Source organism: Schistocerca cancellata, chromosome 3 (genome assembly GCF_023864275.1).
Source record: "Schistocerca cancellata isolate TAMUIC-IGC-003103 chromosome 3, iqSchCanc2.1, whole genome shotgun sequence".
NCBI lineage: Eukaryota > Metazoa > Arthropoda > Insecta > Orthoptera > Acrididae > Schistocerca > Schistocerca cancellata.
Genome location: NC_064628.1, coordinates 805,040,755 through 805,065,938, shown reverse-complemented (window position 1 = coordinate 805,065,938; position 25,184 = coordinate 805,040,755). Strand labels below are relative to the sequence as shown.

Below are 25,184 nucleotides of genomic sequence, written 5' to 3'. Positions count from 1 at the left end.
ATCCTCCTACAGTCACTCAACGACGACACCTTCCCGTACACCACAGCACCATCAGCAAACAGCCGCACATTGCTATCCACCCTATCCAAAAGATCATTTATGTAGATAGAAAACAACAGCGGACCTACCACACTTCTTTGGGGCACTCCAGATGATACCCTCACCTCCGATGAACATTCACCATCGAGGACAACAACGTTCTGGGTTCTATTACTTAAGAAGGCTTCGAGCCACTCACATACTTGGGAACGAATCCCATATGCTCGTAGTTAGGAGTCTTCAATGGGGCACCGAGTCAAACGCTTTCCGGAAGTCAAGGAATATGGCATCTGTCTGATACCCTTCATCCATGGTTCGCAAGATATCATGTGAAAAAAGTGCGAGTTGCGTTTCGCAGGAGCGATGCTTTCTAAAGCTGATGCATGGCCAGCAACTTCTCTGCCTCAAGGAAATTCATTATATTCGAACTGAGAATATGTTCGAGAATCCTGCAACAAACCGATGTTAAGGATATTGATCTGTAATTTTGATATTGTAATACTGTCTTGGTCAAATGGCGGCGATAAGTGCATGGTTTATCGCTGGTAGACACGATTTGTACGATATTCTGTCGAAACTTGATGTGGCGAGACCGTGGATGTGTGGAAATATTGTGCGGTCAAAATATTTGTGTCTCCGTAGTGCTCAACATTGCCTGCGTCATCAGAGTACGGAGAACTAATGATTCTTGCCTGTGTTTAACAGGCACTGCGGCGACTACAGCGGTTATGAAATACATGAAATGTTTTCGCAGTTGCAAATACGAACAACCATCAGTTGTATAAGGGAGTGATAGCAATGAACATTTGTGTCGGACCGGGACTATCACGGGCTGGAATTAAGATGTCCTCTGTACAGGAATTACATAATGTGTGTACGATACAGTTTGTGATGCAGGAACGACGACATATGGAAGTTTGGATCTGACAGCGAGTCGTGCACGGATAGCCAAGGCGTAAAGGCGACAGCTCGCGTAAAGTGGAAAATCCGGGTTCGAGACCCGGTTAGGCACAAATTTTCATTGTCGTCATTCCATTATGCAGCTGACGGTTGTTCGTATACGCAACTGCGAATACACTTCATGTAAATATGAACTATTTCAAAAACAGCCAATACTGCACAAAATAACGCGAATTTCCGAATGCACCAACACGGCTTTCACCACAAACAGCTAACATTACATGTACAGCTTAAGCTAAGTATGACTGTAAACGTGATAATCCGTCTGACGGTGAACTTGTCAGTTTGAAGCCGGTGCTAGCTGTGTTCTTAGTAAATAACATTATTAACGGTGTCTGGGTGTTGTGTTTACTTGTTTTGCACGAATTAACTTGCATGATACATGTTGAACACTTCACTACAGGCATATACGAGGCACGCTTAACATGTGTGGTGTAAGTACGCTCTTCAGATCACACAAGCGCACTCCGGCTCAGTAATGCTACCAAATTCCCGTATGCTGGTTAATGGACCTTCCAGAGTCACGAAACGATGTGAGACAAATGCGATAACATATGCAACATGATAACAGACACACAAAGGGTGATATGACAATATTGTACCATCTGTCACAGTAATACACCGGACAACCGATCATACCCCCGAATGGTACTTACTGTGACAGAACGTCAGTATGGGGTGAGATGACCTCACAAGGGAATACAGGATATACAATTGTTCCTTATACAGTGGATTTGGCCGTACCACACTGCTTCCGGTATCACATTACTGGCAAAAAGACTCGTGAAGTTAGCAATGGTTCATGGTGACCTTGTTAGTGCAGGCCTTTAGCCTACTACATACCACACGTGTCCAACCGGTTTTAACTAAGGAGCGAGTGTCGGTCTGTATTGATCGTTGACACGCCTGTCTTGCAGATATTCGTCCATCTGGAAAGCCACGAGTGGTCAGGCATTATCAAACATCAGATAGAACTCAGATCCAATTGCTCCACGAAAAAGACACACACAACTTGTGCAACAGGTTACCGTTCAGACCTGGCTGTTCTAGATCGATTGCCTACACTGGATAGCCGGGCGCCCGCGGGTAGAATATAAGCAGGACAGAGCAAACAGCGGACGCATGGGCAGTCAGGCAATCGGGCGGTAGCGTAATTGTAAGCGAACGTACGACTCTGACCGAGCGCCCGCGTAGACACACACGCACTCTCACGCTGGCGTGCCGTGTATGCAGCACTAGGAAGAGTACCAAATAACGCATTCTTACTTATAGTTGGAGGAACTAAATTTGTAGGTGATCTGGAAGCATACGGTGCACCATCCCACCCACGCTGCTAACTCATGTCACAGAACAGCAGAGTCGGATTCAGGATTTTGATGGGGTGGGGGGAGAGGGTGGATGGAGGGCGGAGGGTGGCTGAGCTCATAGAAATTCTCTAGACAAAACGAAAGTATTTCTTTAATGTATTATAATATCAGTTACAATAGCGAAAAAATTTTCGATACTTAAGTTTGAAAGCTATGTGGCAAAGAATCTTTAACATCTCGGGTTGTCGGGTGTTCTGCCGGATATCAGCGTCGTACTTGCACGATATTTCGGTCACGTAGCTCGTGACCTTCATCAGGTGCGACCTGAGACTGCTCCTCGAGTGGACCTGGTCCAGTATTTATGCCTATGGCCTTCCCCCTCCACCAACGGCTGCAGGCGCTTCCTCTGTGGTCCTACGCGACCGAAATATCGTGCAAGTACGACGCTGATATCCGGCAGAACACCCGACAACCCAAGATGTCATTAGATCGCCGGGAAAGCCTGAAGAGTTACAAAGAATCTTTAGTTTGGTGGCGGTAGTGGTGGGGGCTAAGCAACATAGCCTGCCCCCTCCCTCGAATTCGCCTCTGCAGTAAAGTATTCATAACTCATCCAGGCTGACGTATGGTGGCCTACCGGTCTCTCAGTAACACATGACCAGATCTGCCAGAACGTGATGGCTATGCAGTCATACATCCGATGGATCGAGATAGGTCAGGACAGCACGAGCAACATACGGTCTTGCTTTGAAAAAGAACGTTACAGAGACTACCCCAGGTTGCACCGGCCTTAATACATGAGAAAAGTAACGTCCGCTGTACAAATTACCGGCTGTGTGAAACGAAGGTGATCATGATGTGTACTAGGACTGCCGGTATTTTTAAAAATATCGCGACTCCTATAAATCGATATTTAGAACTTACCATTATTGGCTCTCGATACGTCAAAAAAGTATCGACAGATCGACGGAGAGACGATCGACGTACCGGCCTACGGAAATAACGGCTGCACACTGTAAATATGTTGCTGGCTTTAGAGCTTTATATTTAAGTATAGATTTGTTATTAGATATTCTGTACATCAATAAGCTAGCAGTCTGCTTATGCCCCTTGGAGCAAGAATCGAAAGGAAAACGAGGCACGCTTGGCGATAACCAGTTTGCTAACAACGATAACTGCATGTAAGTGGCACAAAAAAAGTGTCCGATGGATCCGTTGTTCGGTTTCGTCACATATCAGTTTAGTCCGGAACACTTCACATTGATTTCCCTGGTTTATTCTTTCTTCCCCCCCTCCCTCCATTTCTGCAGACGCCAGCAACCTAGCAGTTGTAGTGTCAAAATTGCGTGGTGAAGTTAAAAGTTGTAGTTTTTGTTGGTAGCGCCGGGCACCGATTATGTCAGCATTTCTCCTCACACGTCTCCGCCCAAAATCGCCAGTTTTGTTTATTCACAACTCCACTGAGGCGGAAGTGTGCTTCATCTACGAACCAGATGCAGCCAACATCAAATCCCTCATTATCAGTTATTGTGACAATCAGGTTCGCAAAGTCAGCTTTCTGTCGCACAGCTCGTACGGATGTGGCCTGCTGGCTTTGGATTTCGAATGGAAACAATAATTGTAGAAATGGTGGCGACATTTTCACGAGTAACTATAGTTTGTCTGGGACAACATTCCCCGCTAGATCATCAGCCACGCTGCCTGCCCGTTGGAGTTTGACGAAGAGCTTGCAAATGGTTTTCGCATCGGGTCCTTTCGGAACATTGAGTCGGGTTTGAAAGCTGCGCCCTGTTGCCGTAGGATTGTGTTCTAACCCATGGTCCTCCCAGTACCAGAAAAACACGTTGTTCAATGGACTACATAATTTCAACCTCTTCCTCGGTACTCCAACCTCATTTCACGTTTCAACGATGGAACTGATCACTCTGAGCTGCGGCGCAGGATTTATACGCACTACGTATTGCGATTACAGTGCCATCTCTTAATAGCTCATCGAACTATTTCGAAACTTCTGTATAAAATTGTTACAGCTTTCACAATAAACAAAACGCGTGTTGCACTCTTCTATCTTAGTTTTCGAGATATTTGATTTTGAAATCAGGGAATCCTTCGCTGGCCACGCTATATGAGGCAGAAAACGATCTCCTCGCAAACAACGAACGATCAAATGCGGTTTCTGAACCGAAACCCGCTTTGTAATCCTTCCTCATATACAGAATTCAGATGGCGTTACTCCTACGTATTTCGCGCGGTTGAGCTGCAACGCTGATCATTTACGTATCCAAGCACGTAGTATACTTCTTACCAATGTGACGTTTCCTGCATGTCGGTTGTCTGTATGGTGCTATAGTTTTAAGGCCAGCAGTATATGTTACGTATTTCCCCCATTCTCCTGCCACTGCTTTGTCCGCAAAGGATGACGAAGTTCCCTTAAGGTGTGGACACGACTGTAATTTGCATACTGCACCCAGCCATGCATATCATTTGCATATTTACTTCACAATGTTCCAACTTTCAAAAACTTTAATGGTTCACCGCTACATAGATACTCCGCAAGACGGTGGATGGCGGAGGATAGCTTCTATCACTACTAGTTATTTCTTTTCCTGTTCCACTCGCCAGTAGAGCGAGGGAGAAAAAGACTGACTATATTCCTCCATGCAAATCGTAATTTCTCTTACCTTTGTGCTCCTTATGCGAAATGGAGGTTCGCGGCAGTAGAATCGTTCTGGGGGTCAGTTTCAAACGCTAGTTCTCCAAATTTTCTCAATAGTGTTTCGCGAAAAGAACGTCCCTTTTGAGTTCATAAGGCATCGCCGCGGTAGTTGCGTGTTGATCGAAACTACGGTAGCAAATCTAGCAACCCACTTCTGCACTGCGGCCCGCATCTCGTGGTCGTGCGGTAGCGTTCTCGCTTCCCACGCCCGGGTTCGATTCCCGGCGGGGTCAGGGATTTTCTCTGCCTCGTGATGGCTGGGTGTTGTGTGCCGTCCTTAGGTTAGTTAGGTTTAAGTAGTTCTAAGTTCTGGGGGACTTATGACCACAGTAGTTGAGTCCCATAGTGCTCAGAGCCATTTGAACCATTTTTTTCTGCACTGCTTCGATGTCTTCCTTTAATTCGACTTCGTACCTTCATTAACAGTCTGTAATGGGGCACTGCGTCAAGCTCTTTCCAGAATAGCATCTAAATGTTGCCCTTCATCCAGTGTTCGGAATGACTGGGTGTTGTGTGCTGTCCTTAGGTTAGTTAGGTTTATGTAGTTCTAAGTTCTAGGGGACTGATGACCATAGTTGTTAAGTCCCATAGTGCTCAGAGCCATTTGAACCATTTGAACCAGTGTTCGTAGGATATCATGTAAGAACGTAGCAAGCTAAGTTTCACACGAGTGTTGATTCCTAAATCTGTGCTGATTTGTGGACAGATGCTTTCCTGTCCCGAGGAAATTTATTATATTCGAATTGAGAAAATGTTCAAGAATTCTACAGCAACCCGATATTAAGGATATCGGTCTGCAATTTTGTGAGTCCGTTTTCCTTTTATTTTTTTTTTTTTAGCCCTCTTACCTCCAGGCGTCACCTGTGCTTTTTTTCCAGTCCCTTGGGACTTCGAACTGGGCTAGAGATTCGTGATAAATCCCAAACTCTCGAGCAGTACTCAAGAGTGGATCGCACTAGTTTTCTGTACGTCGTCTTCTTTAAAGATGAACTACATTTTCTTATAATTCTTCCAAAAAACTGAAATCGACCATTCGCTTTCCTTGATCTCGATTTTCCGTGCTCGTTACGTCTCAGGTCGCTTTGCAATGTTACGTTTGGATGTATGACTCAAGTAAACATGTCAAGCAGCACATTACTAATGCTGCATCAGAATTTGAAAAATATGTAAAAATCAGCCAACCGGTTGCACAGGTTTTCTATAAACCTTGACCAGGTTTCGTCACCACTAAGGGTGACGAAACCTGGTCAAGGCGTACAGAAAACCTATGCAACCGGTTGGCTGATTTTTACATATTTTTCAAATTTGTGTATACGGTTTCTGCAAACGTCAGCCATTTTCAAAATTGGCTGCATCAGAACATTGTTTTACCCACTTTTCTGCATTAACTTACATTTTTCTACTTTTAGAGCAAGCTGTCATTCATCGCGAAAACTAGAAATTTCGTCTGAGTAATTTTGTGTCCTCCTACAGTCACTCAAAGACGACATCTCTCCCGTACGTCACAGCATCGTCAGCATACAGCCGCAGATTGCTGCACACCCCGTCCGTGAGATCGTAAGAACAAGAGCGGTCCCATCACAATTCCCTAAAACCCTCCTGACGATATTCTCGTCTCTGATGAACGCTTGCCTCGAGGGCAACGAACTAGGTTCTCTTGCTTAGGAAGTTTTCGAGCCACTCACATTTCTGGGATTCCTTATGCTCGTACCTTCATTAAACAGTTTGTAGTGCGGCACTGCGTCAACCTCTTTCCGGAATAGCATCTAAATGTTTCCCTTCATCCATTTTTCATAGGGTATCATGTAAGAACATAGCAAGCTAAGTTTCACATGAGCGTTGATTCCTAAATCTGGGCTGATATGTGGACAGATGCTTTTCTGTCCCAAGGAAATTTATTATATTCGAATTGAGAAAATGTTCTAGAATTCTACAGCAACCCGATGTTAAGGATATTAGTCTGCAATTTTGTGAGTCCGTTTTTCTTTTAATTTTTTTTTATCCCCTCTTATATTCAGGCGTCACCTGTGCTTTTTTTTCAGTCTCTTGGGACTTCGCACTGGGCTACAGATTCGTGATAAATGAAATGCAAGCCAAGCAAGGGGCCAACGCCGTAGAGTTCTCCCTGTATAACCGAACTGGTATCCCATCAGGATCTGGTGACATATTTGTTTTCAACTCTTTCAGTTGCTTCTCTACGCCAGAGATGCCTGTCACTACGTCATACACAGGGGAGTCTGAGCGACAGTCAAACGACGGTATGTTTGTGCGCTCTTCCTGCGTGAATGATTTCTTAAGCGCGAAATTTAAAACTTCAAAGAAGGAAGATATGTCTTTGAAACAGTTCTCTGCTTCTTACGCACCGCTTAGTATGTACATCTGCCGCATGCAGTGAATTAATACACTCCAACAAGATCATTGCTAAATCTTCCACGTCTGTCTGAAGCCAACGCAGGAGTAACTGTGGGACCTACAAGTCGTCTAGAGAGCACTGGGTGCTGATCTATAATGAATGAGTTTACTTTACACAAGTCTCATTCTAGCTTTACGAGCCGTTCATTTATTTCATTCCCTTGGCCACTGAATTTTTTATGCATTTACCTGTCTTATTCTGTAAGCCGTTCACTCATTGAAGTTGAATGTTCTCTCCTTTTGCTGTCTTCTATTACCACTAGGCATAGTCTTACATTACTATTTACGGACTCCGAACGGAAATCGACTGTTTCGCGTAGTGAGCATTGCAATGTTAGCTTCTTTTCCATATTATTCAAAATTAGTTGATGCAATGTAGTTGCTGCAACATTTTCAACCATACGCATTCGTAGAATTATGTATTTGTATAAAATTGCAAGATGCCTGTGGCCTCTAAAATAGCTTCAACAGTATGTGTGAACAGCTAATTGTGTGGCTAATATGTTGATGCAAGCGCTCCGAGTCTACATATGTACTCCACACGCCACCGTACGGTGCGTGGTAATACACATTTTTTCAATGGATTTTTGTTTCTTTATTATTGGTATTACTATCAGGTGCGATTGGATTCTATTAAACTCTGAAAAGTTTTACGATTCACTTTTCCAAGTTTCTAAGCAGTTCTCATTCTTTCTCTGTGAATTATGCTGCTTTCTTCAGTCCATTTTGTTCCTGATTTCTTCGCATTTCCGATTTCCGGCTGCCCTTTCCATGCCGCTACTTTCTCTGTACGAGTTTCTGGCTAAATTTTTCAAGGAATTTATCTTAGAGCTTTCTGTGTCTTTTTCGAGTTGTCGAATGCAAGGTATAGTTTACAATCGTCCAATATGTGTTAAAATTTTGTGGGTAAGTCTTGATTCTCGGAGTCTATGGATGTGTCCTTTTTTTCGGATGTCTGCCGGAAAGTTGGATAATTTTTCAATTGTTTTCAGAGATTTTAATCTGCAGCCATTTTCCGTTCTGTTTTACCGTCATCAATCCATTAAGCTGGAAAACAACGTAAATGTACCAAAATCGTTTTCTACCTCCTATTCCAATCGACGAGTGTGCGCAGGAAGAGAGTCGCGGTGCCCGCATTTCCGTAGTTTTAGCTTTCTGGTCATCGCGGACTTGTATGCTGGAGGAAGTGGTATATTCTTTAACTCGATCTTGAACTTGGGGCCCCCGCTAACCAACCTCTGGATTGATGACCTTCATTTATACTGTTTTTCTGTGTCTGTGGCATCAAGAGCGAAGCATGGAATGTCGCAATCACTAACCGTCATTCTACGCGAGCGGACGAGAACAAGCTTAATTGCATCGACATTATTGTAGCGGAGGTAAAGTGGACGAAAAGCTTGAAAAACTTCCCCCATCATCAAAAATGAACGTTTCTTGTGAATAATTATTTTCCTCTGTTCCTCAAGTACTGTAAATGAAGTGAAGAAAAAATGGTTCAAATGGCTCTGAGCACTATGGGACTTAAAATCCATGGCCATCAGTCCCCTAGAACTTAGAACTACTTAAACCTAACTAACCTAAGGACAGCACACAACACCCAGTCATCACGAGGCAGAGAAAATCTGAAGCGAAGACCTTCAACAAATCTCTTTCTTAGAACTGAGAAAAAGAAGTATGCGGTATACGCCATTGTATCTCGGCCTGTGGACCGGAAGTAGAGATCGCTCTAAGGCTATTAGAGGCTGTTGTCATGTCAGCCGAGACGGTTGCAAGCTTTCTCAACGTACATCAGGCAGTAAAGGTGTGTCACCACAGCCGTGCGCTGTGACTCAAAAGACAAATGACACTATCTCCGGAGCGGAAAGGCGTTGTTCTTACAGCAGTACAATGCGGTGAAGTTATTATCTGCGACGTCTTACTGCGTGTCTTACTGCCTATTCTTACTAACACGTACACAAGCATCAATCACATCAGCTAGACGCTTACCACGTGAAAATACGGCAGTTCTGTTAAAACAACTGCGTAAAATACGGAAGAGGAATCTCGACTGCGTTTGCGTCTACCACGTGAGCGATTAATTCATAAAGATATTCGGGAAACAAAAGTGCCGGCCGGGGTGACCGAGCGGCTCTAGGCGCTACAGTCTGGAATCGCGCGACCGCTACGGTCGCAGGATCGAATCCTGCCTCGCGCATGGATGTGTGTGATGTCCTTAGGTTAGTTAGGTTTAAATAGTTCTAAGTTCTAGGGGACTGATGACCTCAGAAGTTAAGTCCCATAGTGCTCAGAGCCGTTTGAAACAAAAGTATTGCACGAATTAATACACGAGGGCTAGTAGAAATCCTTGGATAATAGAAGAAATATTGAATTTAATTGGTGAAAGGAGAAAATATAAAAATGCAATAAATGAAGCAGGCAAAAATGAATACAAACGTCTCAAAAATGAGATCGACAGGAAGTGCAAAATGGCTAAGCAGGGATGGTTAGAGGACAAATGTAAGGATGTAGAGGCTTATCTCACTAGGGGTAAGATAGATACAGCCTACAGGAAAATTAAAGAGACCTTTGGAGATAAGAGAAACACTTGTATGAATATCATGAGCTCAGATGGAAACCCAGTTCTAAGCAAAGAAGGGAAAGCAGAAAGGTGGAAGGAGTATATAGAGGGTCTATACAAGGGCGATGTACTTGAGGACAATATTATGGAAATGGAAGAGGATGTAGATGAAGATGAAATGGGAGATACGATACTGCGTGAAGAGTTTGACAGAGCACTGAAAGACCTGAGTCGAAACAAGGCCCCCGGAGTAGACAACATTCCATTGGAACTACTGACGGCCTTGGGAGAGCCAACACGATCGGATGGAAGAATGGACTACTGCGAGTGGTTTGAAGGCATGCTTGAAGAGGATGGACTGACAAACATGTCAACCTACAGGGTGTTAATCTGTGGTGTGGTCTGTCATCGCGCGGCTTGAGTGGCCCATTCTTCTTCGAAGGTACAGTAACTGGTGAAGCGTATCTTCATATGCTAGAAACATCGATTGTACCAGCCATCCGAGAGGTGTTCGAAATGAAATATTTTACCTACAAGACGACGCTCCACCTTACTACCGTAGATATGTCAGATTTGGAGCCGGCCGCTGTGGACGAGCGGTTCTAGGCGCTTCAGTCCGGAACCGCGCTGCTGCTGCGGTCAGATTCGAATCCTGCCTCGGGCATGGATGTGTGTGGTGTCCTTAGGTTAGTTAGGTGTAACTAGTTCTAAGTCTAAGGGACCGATGACCTCATATGTTAAGTCCTATAGTGCTTAGAGCCATTTGAACCATTTGACTATCTGGATTAAAATCTACCCGGACGCTGAATAGGTCGAAGAGGAGCTATTTTATCCACTGCGGTCTGCGGATCTTACACCTCTTGACTCTTACCTATGGGGGACCTTGGAAAATGTAGTTTATCAACAGAAGCCAGCTGCACTTAGCGAGCTACGACAAACTATCGAGGTGTCCTGTGCGGATATCAGACCGTCAACACTGGCAGCCGTAGTTTGCTTAACAGCTAAGCGACATCGATGTTTGGCTGCTAATGGGGGTCACTTTGAATACACAAAATAACCTTCCTCCCGTTCGAAAATTGTAACGGTATGTCGTTTTGAAACTTCCTGGCAGATTAAAACTGTGTGCCCGACCGAGACTCGAACTCGGGGCCTTTGCCTTTCGCGGGCAGGTGCTCTACCATCTGAGCTACCGAAGCACGACTCACGCCCGGTAGTCACAGCTTTACTTCTGCCAGTACCTCGTCTCCTACCTTCCAAACTTTACAGAAGCTCTCCTGCGAACCTTGCAGAACTAGCACTCCTGAAAGAAAGGATATTGCGGAGGCATGGCTTAGCCACAGCCTGGGGGATGTTTCCAGAATGAGATTTTCACTCTGCAGCGGAGTGTGCGCTGATATGAAACTTCCTGGCAGATTAAAACTGTGGAAGGTAGGAGACGAGGTACTGGCAGAAGTAAAGCTGTGAGTACCGGGCGTGAGTCGTGCTTCGGTAGCTCAGATGGTAGAGCACCTGCCCGCGAAAGGGAAAGGTCCCGAGTTCGAGTCTCGGTCGGGCACACAGTTTTAATCTGCCAGGAAGTTTTATTTAAATCTTGATAACCTGCCATTATAGCAGCAGTAACCGATATAACAACTACGCCAGACTCTTGTCTTATATAGGCGTTGCCGACCGCAGCGCCGTATTCTGCCTGTTTACCTATCTCTGTATCTGAATATGCAGGTCTATACCAGTTTCTTTGACGCTTCAGTGTATACCAAAGCAGCAGACGATCAGATCATACTAAAGACATTCTCTAAAGACGGAAGTGTAGCTATCTGAAGCTGGGATACCGGCTCGAAATCACTTATGGCTATAAAATGTAAGTTGGAATAAGCATCTGTGTATGGTTGCAGTCTCCTTCAACGATACTTAACAAAGCAATCATGTCAGGAATGGCATGCTTATAAATATCAAATCTGGCCTGGCTGAAACAGAGAGAGCAGAATTTTTTTGGAGAGGACTTCTGGAAGTTGGTTTGAGTAAGTGATAATCGAAGGGATCGCTGTGTTAAGAAGCCTACGTACGGCAGTCACTGAATGGTGGCTCCTATTTCGATTGGACAAGAGGCGGGATTCTTCCTACACATCGGTCAGGCGCCTGAAGATGGCATAATATAACGCTGAAACAGATTGCACAAAAAATATGAAGTAAAACTAGAAATTTAGACTGCTGAACGTGTTTTGATCCGACATTTTAGAAATTATTGTGTTCGGCTTTTTGGACAATTATTGCAGCCATTCATGGACTTCATATTCCCAAACAACGATGGAATTTTATGGATGACAGTGCGCCATGTCGCCGGGAACCTAGATTGCCCGATTTGTATCTCACCGAACATTTATGGCACTTAATCGAGAAGTGAATTCGTGCACAAAACGCTGCGCTGGAAACACTTTCGCGACTGTGGACAGCTATAGAGGCAGCATGGCTTACTATTTCTGCAGCGGTCTTTCAAAGACATGCCGAGTCCTGACACGTCGACATACTACATCACGTCGGACAAAAGTCGGTCCGACGCGGTATTATGAGGTATCGCACGAGTTTTGTGATTTCTGTGTATACTCAGCGGGGCTTCCTGTGGTAGTAATCTAAGTTGTCCTGAATGCACGTTGATGTGCTGGCCACCATGTTCGACTGATATGAACGCAAAGAAACGCATCTGGGATGGTATCGGACCCCAGCTCCGCGCCAACTAACCACTGGTCCGTACTTTACGAGAACTGCGTGACAAGTACGTAGACATCTGGTGCAACATTTGCGTAGACATCTGGTGCAACATACCTCCAAAAACTTATCAAGGACTTTTGAAATCACGCGGAACGATTGCTGTATTGTGTTCCAAAGGTGAATCAATACGCTATAGCCGGCCGGTGTGGCCGAGCGGTTCTAAGGCGCTTCAGTCTGGAACCGCACGACCACTACAGTCGCAGGTTCGAATCCTGCCTCTGGCATGGATGTGTGTGATGTCCTTAGGTTAGTTAGGTTTAAGTAGTTACAAGTTCTAGGGGACTGATGACCTTAGATGTTAAGTCCCATAGTGCTCAGAGCCAACACGCTATAAAGAGGTAGGCAAAAGGTTTCAACTTAAGGTTTAAATATAGTTGACAGGTCACAAAATAACATAGTAGGCTCACAATGGGGCGACAAAGGTCATGGGATACCTACTAATAACGTGTCGGACCTCCTTTTCCCCGGCGTAGTGCAGAGAATCGATGTGGCATAAACTCAACAAGTCTTCGAAAGTCGATTGCAGAAGAGTTGCGTCAAGCTGCCTCTGCAGCTGTCCATAATTGCGAAGGTGTTGTCTGAGCAGGATTTTGTGCATAAACTGACGTCTCGATTATGTCCCATAAATGTTCGATGGGATTCATGCCGGTGTGTCTGGGCCCAAATCATTAGCTCGAATTGTCCAGAATGGTCTTCAAACCAGTCCAATACAGTCGTGGCACTGTGACATGGCGCACTGTCAGCCATAAAAGTTCCAAGCATATTAAGACTGTAAATGGCTGCAAATGGTCTCCGTATAGCCCCAAATAACCATTTCCAGTCAATGGTCGGTTCAATTGGACCAGAGGACCCAGTCTATTGCGTGTCAACACAGCCCACACCCATTATGGAGAACCAACTGCTTGTACAGCGCCTTCTTGACAACCTAGGTCCATAGCTTCGTGGGGTCTGCGCTACACTCGAAACCTACCATCAGCTCTTCCCAATTCGTGCGGTTCTACGCGCTTCAGTCCGGAATCGCGTGACTGCTACGGTCGCAGGTTCGAATCCTGCCTCGGGCATGGGTGTGTGTGATGCCCTTAGGTTAGTTAGGTTTAAGTAGTTCTAAGTTCTAGGGGACTGATGACCTCAGATGTTAAGTCCCATAGTGCTCAGAGCCATTGTTTCGTACAAATTGAAATCTGGACCCATCTGACCAAGCCAAGACTTTCCATTCGTCTAGGGTCAATCGACTTGGTCATAAGCCGATGTCGTGGCGTTTGAAAAGGCACATGCACGCTCGCATCGGTCGTCTGTTGCCATAGCCCATTAACGTCATATTTCGACGCACTGCCCTAACTGATATGTTAGTCGTACGTCCAATGTTGATTCCTGCGGTTATTCCATGCAGTGTTGCTTATCTGTTAGCACTGACAACTCTACGCAAATGCCGCTGGTCTCAGTAGTGAAGTGAGTGCCATTGGTCACTGCTTTGTCCATGGTGAGAGGTAATACCTGAAATTTGGTATTCGCGGCACACTCTTGACGCCGGCCGCGGTGGTCTAGCGGTTCTGGCGCTGCAGTCCGGAACCGCGGGACTGCTACGGTCGCAGGTTCGAATCCTGCCTCGGGCATGGGTGTGTGTGATGTCCTTAGGTTAGTTAGGTTTAAGTAGTTCTAAGTTCTAGGGGACTTATGACCTAAGATGTTGAGTCCCATAGTGCTCAGAGCCTTTTGAACCATTTGAACCACACTCTTCCCCGTGGATCTCGGAATATTGAATTCGCAAACGACTTCCGAAATGGAATGTACCATGCGTCTAGCTTCAACGACGATTCCGCGGTCAATGTCTGTTTAACAGCCATAATCTCATCGGAAACCTTTTCACATGAATCATCCGAATGCAAATGACATCTCTGTCAAATCCCTGCCCTTTTATAGCTTGTGTTTATTTGTATACCACTACACCATGACTTTTTGTCACCTCAGTGTAAATAGTGATGTTGAGATACCGCAGCATCTTACAAAGGAACCTCCCCATCGCACCCCCCTCACATTTAGTTATAAGTTGGCACAGTGGATAGGCCTTGAAAAACTGAACACAGATCAATCGAGAAAACAGGAAGAAATTGTGGTGAACTATGAAAAAAATAAGCAAAATATACAAACTGACTAATCCATGCGCAAGATAGGCAACATCGAGGAAAGGGAGAGTTCAGGAGCGCCGTGGTCCCGTGGTTAGCGTGAGCAGTTGCGGAACGAGAGATCCTTGGTTCAAGTCTTCCGTCGAGTAAAAAGTTTAATTTTTTATTTTCAGTTTATGTGACAAACTCTTATGTTTTCATCCCTTTTTTGGGAGTGATTATCATATCCACAAAAAAACCTAAATCGGGCAAGGTAGAAGAATCTTTTTACCGATTCGGCAAGTGTACAAGTTAGGTGGTCGACAACATATTCCTGTCATGTGACGCACATGCCGTCACCAGTGTCATATAGAATATATCAGACGTGTTTTCTTGTGGAGGAATCGGTTGACCTATGACCTTGCGATCAAATGTTTTCGGTTCCCACTGGAGAGGCACGTCCTTTCGTCTACTAATCGCACGATTTTGCGGTGCGGTCGCAAAACACAGACACTAAACTTATTACAGTGAACAGAGACGCCAATGAACGAACGGACAGATCATAACTTTGCGAAAATAAAGAAAGTAAACTTTTCGCTCGAGGGAAGACTTGAAGCAAGGACGTCTCGTTCCGCAGCTGCTCACGCTAACCACGGGACCACGGCGCTCCTGAGCTCACACTATCCTTGATGTTGCCTATCTTGCGCATGGACTACTCAGTTTGTATATTTTGCTTATTTTTTTTTTCATAGTTCCACACAACTTCTTCCTGCTTTCTCGATTGATCTATGTTCAGTTTTTCAAGGCCTATCCACTGCGCTAACTTATAACTAAATCTGAGGAAGGTGCGATGGAGAGGTTCCCTTGTTAGCAGACCACAGAAGCGGGGCGTGTACTAATTTGTAGATAGCCTACTGGTGCCTTCAGGGGGTGGGGGTCAAAAGCCAAGAGACGGGAAGAGGTGATGCGCGGACGGCAGCGGTGTACTCAGGCAGAGGCGAGTCGAGTTGCCTTGCAGGCGGCGTGCGGCCCCGCCCTTCCCTGCCGTGCTGCGCTGCCCCCTCGCTTCGCAGCTCGTGTCGCCGCCTCAGCACGACATCCACTCTCTCCCACACCACCCACGCCGTCGGGCAGCCTCGTCACCTGCACGTCACGAACTGAGCTGCCATTTGGCTCTCTGGGCGCGCTCACATCTCTCTCTTCTGAAAGTCGCCGAGTATATTTTATTGGATGTTCTGGTGGTACTAAAATGTAGACTTTCACGGCCGGAAATGTCATGACCATTATAATTATCCGGGCTGTTACGCCGTGGTCGGTTGATGAATTCTGTGTCAATTCCCAACGTTTCGTCCCCGTCTGCGGAGGACATCTTCAAGGGGATCTGTAGCTCGATGGAAGGTCCAACACACCCAGCGAGCCAGTGAGTGTGTTGGATCTTCCATCGAGCTACAGACCCCCTTGAAGATGTCCTCCGCAGACGGGGACGAAACGTTGGGAATTGACACAGAATTCATCAACCGACCACGGCATAACAGTCCGGATAATTATAATGGACATGTTCTGGTAGTGTCTGCACTTCCGCAGAGTGATTCTAAATAAATACTGCTGTACACGTGTTACATGCGACGCCCAACGTTGACGAAAACGTCGATTTGTCCTCATTACAAGCAAAATGCTTTTTAAAGTTAAATTTTATGTACCCATTAGATAGAACGGCTCCAAATTAGTCTAGTGTAGTCGCTCCCAATCTGGAGTAATTAACCCCCGAGGGGCAAAATGAATTTTTCTGAGGGGTAAAAGCTAGAAGTTTCGATTGTTTCAGCCACTAAACTAAATTATTTTCAAAAGATCATTACTATTGTCATAGTTTTGTAAGACTCTACTAATGATTATATAAAAAAGCACTCCTCCTCCAGGCCACGAGTGGCCTACCGGGACCATCCGACCGTCGTGTCATCCTCAGTGGGGGATGCGGGTAGGCCCGCATCTCGTGGTCGTGCGGTAGCGTTCTCGCTTCCCACGCCCGGGTTCGATTCCCGGCGGGGTCAGGGATTTTCTCTGCCTCGTGATGGCTGGGTGTTGTGTGCTGTCCTTAGGTTAGTTAGGTTTAAGTAGTTCTAAGTTCTAGGGGACTGATGACCATAGATGTTAAGTCCCATAGTGCTCAGAGCCATTTGAACCATTTGATGCGGGTAGGAGGGGCGTGGGGTCAGCACACCGCTCTCCCGGTTGTAAGATGGTATTCTTGACCGAAGCCGCTACTAATCGGTCGAGTAGCTCCTCAATTGGCATCACGAGGCCGAGTGCACCCCGAGAAATGGCAACAGCGCATGGCGGCCTGGATGGTCACCCATCCAAGTGCCGACCACGCCCGACAGCGCTTAACTTCGGTGATCTCACGGGAACCGGAGTATCCACTGCGGCAAGGCCGTTGCCTAATTACTGTGTGAGAGCAGAGGCTTTTGCGTAGAGTTATCAGTGCTAACAGAGAAGTAACGCTACGTGAAATAACCACAGAAATGAATGTGAGACATATCCGTAAGGATAGTGCGGTGAAATTTGTCGTTAATGCTCTATGGCAGGAGATGACCGGTGCGAGTGCCTTTGCTAAGAGCACGGCATCGACTGCAGCGCCTCTCCTGGGATCGTGATTGTGTTTGTTGGACACTAGACGACTGGAAAACCGTTGGCGGTGAGATGAGTCTCGATTTCAGCTGATAGTAAGGTTCGAGTGTGGCGCAGACCTCACGAAGCCAAGTCACTTGTCAACAAGGTACTGTTCACGCCTGTGGTGGTGTGGGCTGTTTTTACATCGAATGAACTGGGTCCTATGGTCCAAATGAGCTGATCATTGTCTGGAAATGGTTACGTTCGACTATTTAGCGACCATTTGCAGCCATTCACGGACTTCATGTTCGCAAACATGTCACTGGGTCGTGCGCGGCTGGTGTTCGTGCCGTTTATTGCTTGACACCTTGTCTTTGCTGCAGTGTGCGATTTGTGCTTTTACCAGTGGGGGGGGGGGGGGGGGGGGGGATGTCTTAGGGGGTTAGTATAATTACATATGTTACTAGCTTGGACCGCGGCGTTACCCATGGTTAAACAGTTATTTATAAATAGATGTTCATGCCGAATCTCACTATGCACGCGTATGCACTATCAGAAAAGCCATCCCTTGTTATATCTTTAAAGTTCATTATAGGTAAAGCTTATTTACAAAATCATCTACATACAGGTATACGACGGGAATTCAAAAAGTAAAGGCACATTTGTGAAAAGCTGTACTTATTCTGATGATAGAAAACTGAAATATGCGTTATTTTTCTACGTAACCTCCCTGGACTTAATGTAGCTTTCCCGACGCTTTACGAGTTTTTTTTTTTATCTCATCAGAAAATACGTTTTTCGGTTGCATTTGTAAACAATTTTGCACCGCAGCAATGACGTCTTCATCACTTTCAAATCTTCCGTTAAGGGTCCAAACATGTGAAAATCACTTTGAGCCAGGTCTGTACTGTATGGTGGATGTTCCAGCACCTCGAATCTCAACTTATTTTTGCGTCGGCTGTCCGTTTGGCAGAATGTGGGCGAGCGTTATCTTGCTGCAGGATGACACCTCTTCACAGTTTTCCACGACGTTTGGATCAGATTGCAGGTTTTAGTTTCGTACGCAACACATCACATCCACCACACAGTACAGACCTGGCTCTAAAGCCTCGTTTACGCTGGGGCGACGCTTGCAACATTGTGGCATGCTACGGAAATGTGGCGTGCGTCGCCTTGTAGCATGCTAAAAAAAGGCAACATCTTGCGGCGTATATTGTATGCGGCAGGTTAATTTATACCAAAGCAACAGAATTTGTGCCACCCGTGTGTCGGTCTTGCAGTATAAATGATGATAAAGTATCGCAGCGGCGGCCTACTTGGTACTTGCACATGCATCGCAGCGGCGGCCTAATTGGTACTTGCACATGCAGCTAAAAACGGAAATGAAAACCAAAGGAAAAGAAAACGATGGTGGAAGAGAAGAGTATTTAAAGAAGGTCCACGAAATAGTATCCTAGGAACTAGAAGCACACAATGGTGCGTTATTTAGTAATATGTGCTTTCGTCCCAGGAGCGTTAGTCCGCGCCATACCGTTGCCAAAAGGTGGCCTAACGGTAAATGTTCGCACAGGCACCGGGCCGGTCACAACCCTGTCAGGGCCCGGGGTGGGAATTTCAGCCCTCAGATCACCCAACTCTGCGGTACGACTGCTGCGGTATGACTGCCACACTACTTCCCTCGCAAGGTCGCAAGTAAACGGATGACGCAGTTAAGACGAAAGCAACAATGACAACATGAGAATGGTGCTTTAGTTCTAAATGTTTTGAAATGCTTAACTACTACATAACACTTTTTCAAAATTAATAAGCAAACATATTAATAGTATTAATAGTAAGACTGTATTAAAAACTTTGAGTGTTCGGCTTCACAAATTTATATGAGTTTTACTCCAGTGCATGGGAAATAAACATCCCAGGTTGGGATGCATCTACTAAAGCCAGAGGAGGGGATGGTCTGATGCAGAGGGGGGGAAATCCCCCGCCCCCCCAACCCCCTGCAAATCGCACACTGCTTTGCTGTACTGTCGTCCCGTTTCTTATTCGATTTACTGACGTCACTGAGTTGCTGGCTTGCCTGCCCGTCAGTTGCAGCAGCAGCGCTTATCGATAAGAGCACTGTCGTACTATCTTTGAAGCGACCGCTAGTATTTCCGGGTCGTCGTGTGTCGGAGGCCAGTTGGGTTGCAGCGCCAGGGAGGTCCGTACAGCCAGTACTCGCCCACCGCTGGCGACACAAATGCACTGTCCGACGGAAGACGACTTGACCTGGGACGACCGTTGGTTGGTCCTTCGTCTCATTGGGCGGCGTGTATTTGGTATTCTGAGCGCTTCTGGCCCCTTTCCACAAATATGACCTGATCCGCTCTGCCACTCACGGGCAGGCAAGCCAGCAACTCAGTGACGCCAGTAAATCGAATAAGAAACGGGACGACCGTACCGCAAAGACAAGATTCGAGCAATAAACGACACGAACACGAGCCGCGCACGGCTGTCACCAGGCCATAATTCTTCGCGATTAGTTAGGAAAACATTCTGGACAATTCGAGCGAATGCTTTGGTCACCTAGATCGCCCGACATGAAACCCATCAAACATTAATGGGACATAATCGAGGGGTCAGTTGGTGTTCAAACTGCTGCACCGGCAAAACATTCGCAATTATGGAGGACTATAGAAGTAGCATGGCTCAAAATTTGTAGATGGACTCCCAACAACCTGTTCAGTCCATGCCACGTGAGTCTGCTACACTACGCTCGTCAAAAGATAGTCCGACACGGTATCAGGAGGTATCGTTCTCGCTCCACTAGCTGCCCGCGTCGACTTACGCTCGCGCGCCACATTGGATCGATCTGATTGGCTGCTGATGATGTCATCATGCCTATATAAGCGAGAAACCGTAGCAGCCCCGGCAGTCAGTGAACTCCTGACGACGATGGCGGAGATGGCCAACGAAAGCTCGAGGATTTTATTCGAATTGACGCGGCTGGAAAACCGAGAACGTTGTATTCAAGCATGCCGTCGCGAAAGACTCCAAGGGCACGATATTAGGAGTTATCCATGTCTTTTGTCACCCCCGTGTAGTCTGTTTGTAAAATGAAAAGCGAGCAGAGCCCGTGGTGGAGGAAGTCGCTTTTCCCGGAAGAAAGTTACAAATGTCGTACAGGATTACTACGAATCAGGTTCTATGTTGCAGCGTAGAACAGTTGAGGTTTACGGAGATTCTGTCCATATGCGTTTCTTGTGTTAGTATTATTAGCAACTCATATCTGTATCCAGTGCAGTGCTTGTGAAGAACCCCCCCACCCCAAACCACCACCTCCCGGGAGTGTCAGCGCACACATCGCCAATGATTCACAAAGGGAGCTGCGAAAGGGTCGGTATGATGATGTGAAACAATGTGTAGTTACTTTATGTCGCATAGTGAAGTAGAGAGGACGAGAAACTGCCTGCTCACTGTTCATTTTTCAGACCTATGTAGGAGGGAAGTGCAAGAACACAATATGCCGACTAGCCTTCGGTCACGCTTTTAAGCTCCACCCCCGCCTTACCACACAGTTACACCTCCAAAACACACTTCATCCCTTAACAAGGTTCCAGTGCTTGTACACTACCGGCCATTAAAATTGCTACACCACGAAGATGACGTGCTGCGGATGCGAAATTTAACCGATAGCAAGAAGATGCTGTGATATGCAAACGACTAGCTTTTCAGAGCCTTCACACAACGTTGGCGCCGGTGGCAACACCTACAACGTGCTGCCATGAGGAAAGTTTCCAACCGATTTCTCATACACAAACAGCAGTTGACCGGCGTTGCCTGGTGAAACGTTGTTGTGATGCCTCGTGTAAGGAGCAGAAATGCGTACCATCACGTTTCCGACTTTGATAAAGGTCGGATTGTAGCCTATCGCGATTGCGGTTTATTGTAACGCGACAATGCTGCCCGCGTTGGTCGACATCCAGTGACTATGAATATGGAATCGGTAGGTTCAGGACGGTAATACGGAACGCCGTGCTGGATCCCAACGGCCTCGTATCGCTAGCAATCGAGATGACAGGCATCTTATCCCCATGGCTGTAACGGATCGTGAAGTCACGTCTCGATCCATGAGTCAACAGATGGGGACGTTTGCAAGACAACAACCAGCTGCACGAACAGTTCGACGACGTTTGCAGCAGCATGGACTATCAGCTCGGTGACCACGGCTGCGGTTATTCCTGACGCTGCATCGCAGACAGGAGCGCCTGCGATGGTGTACTCAACGACGAAATTGGGTGCACGAATGGTAAAACGTAATTTTTTCGGATGAATTCAGGTTATGTTTACAACATCATGATGGTCGCGTCCGTGTTTGGCGACATCGCGGTGAACGCACATCGGAACCGTGTATTCATCATCGCCATCCTGGCGTATCATGCAGTGTGATGGTATGGGGTGCCATTGGTTACACGTCTCGGTCACCTCTTGTTCGCATTGACGGCACTTTGAACAGTGGACGTTACATTTCAGATGTGTTACGACCCGTGGCTCTATCCTTCATTCGATCCCTGCGAAACCCTACATTTCTGCAGGATAATGCACGACCGCATGTTGCAGATCCTGTACGGGCCTTTGTGGATACAGAAAATTTTCAACTGTTGCCCTGGCCAGCACATTCTCCAGATCTCTCACCAACTGATAACGTCTGGTGAATGGTGGCCGAGCAACTGGCTCGTCAGAACACGCCAGTCACTAGTCTTGAACTGTGGTATGGTGTTGAAGCTGCATGGGCAGCTGTACCTGTACACGCCATCCAAGATCTGTTTGACTCAATGCCCAGGCGTATCAGGGCCATTATTACCGCCAGAGGTGGTTGTACTGGGTACTGATTTCTCAGGATCTATACACCCAAATCGCGTGAAAATGTAATCACATGTCAGTTCTAGTATAATATATTTGTCCAATGAATACCCGTTTATCATCTGCATTTCTTCTTGGTGTAGCAATTTTAAAGGCCGGTGGTGTATATTCCGAGTCGTCTACAGATAAACCACATTTTCCTAAAGTTCTCTCAATAAACCGTACTGGAGCATTCGCCTTCCCTGCTACAATCCTTATATGCTCATTCCATTTCATATTGCTTTGCAACGTTACACTTAGATGTTCAATCGGCGTGACTGTCAAGCAGCACGCAACTAATACTGTGTTCTAACATCATGGGTTTGTTTTTCTTACTCATGTGCATAAACTTACATTTCTCTACACTTAGAGCTAGCTGCCATATATCGCTCTAACTAGAAGTTTTGTCTAAGTCATCTTGTATCCTACTACAGTCATTCAACGACAACACATTCCCGCACACCACATCACCGGCAAAAAGCCACGGTCTGCTGCTTACCGTGCCCGCCAGATCGTTTATGTATCTACATAACAACTGCGGTCCTCTCACACTTCCCTGGGGTACTACTGACGACACCCTTGTCTCAGATGGCCACTCGCCGTCGAGGGCAACATACTGGGCTCTCTTACTTAAGAAGTCTTCGAGCCACTGACATACCTGTGAGCCTATTCCGTTTGCTTGTACGAGGCGTATTCCGAAAGTAAGGTCCGATCGGTCGCAAAATGGAAACCACAGTGGAAATCAAAAGTGTTTTATTTGCAATAGTTAGCCACACCTTCCGGCAACGTCTCTACATAGTCGCCGCTCCGTCTGAGACATTTGTCGTAGCGTTGTACCAACTTTCCAATACCCTCGTCATAGAAGTCAGCCGCCTGCAGTTTTCTCCGATTCTCTACGCTGATCTGCAGTTCCTTGTCTGTGCCAAAACGTTTACTTGGTAGCCATCGATTCAAGTCAGCAGAGATGAAAATCAGAGGGAGCAAAGGCCAGGCTGTATGGAGGGTGATCAAACGCTTCCCGTGGAAAACGCTGCTGGGCCGTCCTCGTTGCCCCTGCAGAGTGCGGCCGAGAACTGTCATGAAGAAGGAAAAGCGTGACAGTTACGTTGTGTGGGATGCATCAAATCAGGCGAAATCTCTCACGGGCACTCATACTTGGCGGGAGACACTGTTTTCTAGTGCTCATTGTGCGCTCAGAACTGAAAAGACAGTCATGATGATGATGATGATGATGATGTTTAGTTTGTGGGGCGCTCAACAGCGCGGTTATCAGCGCCCGTACAATTTCCCAACCTTTGCGCAGTCCAATTTCGCCACTTTCCTGGATGATGATGAAATGATGAGGACAAGACAAACACCCAGTCATCTCGAGGCAGGTGAAAATCCCTGACCCCGCCGGGAATCGAACCCGAAAAGACAGTCGTGACACGATCAACGGGCATTGGACACTGTCCAACACATCTATGGAAAGCTCTATGCATTGTGGTTTTAATTTCACGACCGATCGGACCTTACTTCCGGTAAACGCCTCGCACTTTTGTCAACAGTCGGCAGTGCGACACAGTGTCAAACGCTTTAGTGAAATCTAAAAATATGAATTCTTCCCGTTGTCCTTCATCCATAGTTTGCACTACATCATGTGAGAAACGAGCAAGCTGAATTTCGCACGAGTGATGCTTTCTAAAACCGTGCAGATTTGTTTACAAATGCTCTCCCCCGCCCCTCTCAAGGGAATTTATTGTATTCGAACTGAGAATATGTTCACGAATTCTCCAGCAACTCGATGTTAAGGTTATTGGTCTGTAATTTTGCGATTCCATTATTTTACCCTTCCTCCATAGGGGTGTCACCTGCGCTTTTTTTCATTGGCTTGGGACTTCGCGGTGGGCGAGAGATTCACCATTAATGCAAGCTAAGTAAGCGGCCAATGCTGCAGAGTATTCTTTGTAAAACCAAAATGGGATCCCAGCAGGATGTGGAGACTTTATTTCCTTTTAGCTGTTTCAATTGTTATTCTGCACCAGCGATGCTTATTACGATGCCCTCCACACGGGAGTCTGCGCGATGGTCAAACGACGGTATGTTTGTACGATTCCTCTTCGTGAACGATCCCTTGAATGTGAAATTTAAACCTTCGGATTTATTTTTGCCATCTTCAACTGTTACACCTTTGCAAGAAATTGAATATAGACATGATATTCTTCGTGTTACAAATGGTCCACAGGTAGAGGTATATTGGTGATAAGTAAATAAATTCTTTGAGATGCTCTACAATGTGGTGTAGTTCTCATTGTCATATCTACTGTTTTTTTTTTTTTTTTTTTTTTGCCCTGAGTCTTTGAAATCAGGGAGATTTGAGTGGGACACCCTGTAGAATAGAGCTTTTGTTCCGCGCCTGTTGACCGCGTTTCTGAGAGGCCCTTTTCTTTTCCGTCCACCTACGTGCGGATGCGGAGCAGTAACCGTTGATTGGAGAGGACAGGGCAGGATAGGAGCGGGCAGATGGAGGAGGCGTGCCGCCCACCTGAGCGAACGGCGACGGCCGGCGGTCACGCGCCAGGGGCGTGTTCGGTGTCGGCGCGGGTGTGCGTGCGCCGCCGCTATCTGCGCGCCGTGCGCATTCCGCCCCGCCCTTATCTGACACCCGCGGCCGCCTCGGGCTGCAGTCGGCGGGGATCCGCCCTTTCCGCGTCCCGCCGTCCAAATGCCAGCCGCCGAGGCGTGCGCCCCCCCCCCCCCCCTCCCAGCACCTCCAGCCTAAATAACGACGGCCCGAAGCGGAGCCCACTGCTATACACATCACCATCAGTTGGTTTACTCATTGCTGAGTATAGTGGGCT

At 46.5% G+C, this 25,184-nt stretch overlaps 1 protein-coding gene and 1 pseudogene across 3 annotated transcripts in view; both read right to left on the bottom strand.

The window, feature by feature from the left end:
* The window catches only part of LOC126175866 (integrin alpha-PS1), a 618,855-nt gene that overhangs the window by 282,728 nt on the left and 310,943 nt on the right, over window positions 1-25,184 (bottom strand). The gene's annotated exons all lie outside the window — the stretch shown is intronic.
* On the bottom strand, window positions 17,178-17,295 carry LOC126177415 (5S ribosomal RNA; annotated as a pseudogene).